Below are 2872 nucleotides of genomic sequence, written 5' to 3' on the forward strand. Positions count from 1 at the left end.
GGGCCCAATCCAGGTATGCCCTGGTCTATACTCTCTACAGAGATGAAGGCTACAGTGGCTCATCCTCAGCTGACCCGTCCTGAATGTCTGAGATTGCTCAAGAAACCCTAGAATCTTTTGCTTAGACAGCTCTGGTACCAACAATGCATCCTCCCCCATAGGTAGGTTTAGCCCCATTATAGAGTAGCTTTGAGAAAAGGTTGGACCCAAGCAATTGTAATTGCATTAGGTGATATAGTTGCTGATATAAAATAATCTTGTTATTTTATCCCCCAAAAGCTTGTCAGCTAGGACTAACCCCCAAGGTCTCCTAGTCACAACCTGACAGCTATACTGATTCAGTTCATATCCCTGACTTTCAGCCTCAGTTTCCCTGTCTTTCCATTGCCCCCTGAAAACTGAATTTTGCCCTGAACTCAAGTTTCCATGGCGTGGGTTCTGGTTGTTCTTCTGAGTCCCTGTCTACCCTGGCCAGGTTTCCCTCATAGGGGGGCTGGACCCTACTCCACAACTCCCAGACACTGGTTGAGTTTGTGTTCAATGGCCTGAGTATTGAAAACCAAGATTCTGCATGTATCTCTACTTTACACTCCATGGCTGCCCCCGAATGCTTGATGGAGCCCTGCAGTCACAAGCCCTGACCCACATCTAGCCTGACTCCACCACACCTCTGTAGTCCCCGCCAGGACCAGTGGACTCCCAGGACCCATCCCATCTAGTCCCTGTGCTGAGGAGCCTATATAACTCATGTCCAACCCTGTTGAGTTAATAATCATCTTCCCATCCACAATGTTTTACAAGAGAGGAACCCAAGGGCCAGAGAGTGAAAGTGACTTTGCAAAAGTCAATAGAAATTTTGTATCAGATCTAGGCCCAGAGCCCAAGGTTCCTCAATCCTAAGAGGAAACGAGTAAGTGGAAGACCAGAGAAGAAATTTAGGAATAGATTACACAGCAAAAGTCTAATTACAAGTCCTGAGGGCCTCAGGATGGGGAAAGAGAGGCAGCAAAGTAGGGGTGTGAAGTCAGGAAAGTAGCTAAATTGACTTTATGTGCAGCCCTAGACCATCAGATCGGATCTAGTTAAATACCTCTTGCATCTCCAGAATGTCCCAGGGATCTGAAGCAGGCTTGGGCCTATGAGTGCAGGTCAGGGGCTCACATACATAGGCCAAGGAAAAAGAAAGGGTAGAAAACTGAGGAAGGACATAGGGGCCAGGAACCAGACAGGGCCTGACACATATAGATGTTCAGGTAGTCCCTCACGTCAGCTGGGACCTCCTTGCATCATGAAGATTAGGCAACCTTTGCTCAAAATACACACCACCAGGGTCTTTGGAAGTCAAAAGCTTTCTCTAGGATTTCTGTAAATGCTCAGGACACATAGATTCTCATGTCCTGCTTCCTCAGGGTAATGTTCTTTGAGTACAGGCTTTGTTTAGCACCATATCAATCTAGGCACAAAATTTAGCCCTTTCATGGAAAAAAATCATAGGTACCATACATAAGGTTAATATTTGTTTGGGAATTCCCTGGTGGTCCAGTGGTTAGGACTCGGCGCTTTCACTGCCGTGGCCCAGGTTCAATCCCTGGTTGGGGAAGTAAGATCCTGCAAGCCATGTGGCGTGGCCAAAAAATTAATATTTGCTTCAAATGTTGAGGGGGAGTCACAGGGAGGGAGTCCCATCACTCACTGTACAACAGACCGCCTAGGAATCCTCATTGCACATTCCTGCTGTCCTCCGGCCCTGCAGCCACCCCCGATGATGGTTTTCTCTATTAGCCCCAATACCACAGCTTCCCACACTGCACCCACCCTCACATACTCCTCTGGTTTCTCTGTCTTCCTTCTCCCCACTCTGTCCTCTGCTCTTTCCTCTTCCTGCCATCTCTCCAAAGTCAGAAACAAATTCCCTTCCCTGTCTCACCCAGAGAGGCTGGCGTAGGAGGTCAGTTGGGGCATATTCTTGCACACCCACTGCTTCTTCACCAAATTCTTTTCTCAAAGTTACTTCCCTCCCATAGAGGAATTCAAGTGCCAGATGTTAAAGTAATTCAAATTTTTTCCACCTCAATATACATGTGTAAACAAGAAGTATGCAGAACTATTCTGATGCATAGTTCATGCCTGACCAAGCGCTATGATTGTCCCGTTCAAAATGGACTGATAAGAAAGTTTAGAACATCCTGTCTGATTCAGGCGTGTGCCCGTGGCCATGAAAGCTCAGCTGAATCCCAGAACTGAGCCTGGGAAAATTGGATTTGTCTTGTGCCCCTTGCGAAGACAGTTTACAAACTGCTGATACAGGAAAGACACCAAGAGTAGGGTGCTACTTTTTTTAAATGAGCCAAAAAGTAAGTAGTGCCTATGACACTTTCATAGAATCGTTCAAGGTTTTTCAATCCTGCATGGACTCTTAGAATATTCTCAGGTTGCAAACTTTGGGTTGAAATGTGATATCAATCTAGTTCCAAAAAACTGTGCAACAGTATCTCATATGATCAAACCAGGTGACCAGGTAAGCAATAAAGCTTCAAGATATGTGGTTTGTTCTAGTTACTACCTAGTGGTGTAAAACAACAACCAGTTTATTATTCTCAAGGATTATATGGGTCAAGAATTCAGAAAGGGCATAGCAAGGACAGTTTGTATTTGTTCCACAATATCTGGAACCTCAGTTGGGAAGTCTGAAAGACTGGAAGGTTACTCAATGACTAGGTATTAGAATTATCTGAAGGCTCTTTCACTCATGTCTGTAACACTGGAACATCTACATGTGGCCTCTCCATCTGGGATTTCTCATAGCATGGTGGTTAGGTTTTATGGTAAGAGGTCCTAAGGTGACCCCCAATGATCCCTACCTCCTGGTATT

General features: G+C 45.6%; 1 non-coding gene across 1 annotated transcript; it reads left to right on the forward strand.

Moving 5' to 3' along the window:
* Positions 1-1528: 1528 nt before the first annotated feature.
* TRNAE-UUC (transfer RNA glutamic acid (anticodon UUC)) lies at positions 1529-1600 on the forward strand. The gene has a single exon. It is a non-coding gene; the product is annotated as a tRNA-Glu (tRNA).
* Positions 1601-2872: the final 1272 nt, after the last annotated feature.

Source organism: Neophocaena asiaeorientalis, unplaced genomic scaffold (genome assembly GCF_003031525.2).
Source record: "Neophocaena asiaeorientalis asiaeorientalis breed wild unplaced genomic scaffold, Neophocaena_asiaeorientalis_V1.1 scaffold504, whole genome shotgun sequence".
In the NCBI taxonomy this organism is placed as follows: domain Eukaryota; kingdom Metazoa; phylum Chordata; class Mammalia; order Artiodactyla; family Phocoenidae; genus Neophocaena; species Neophocaena asiaeorientalis.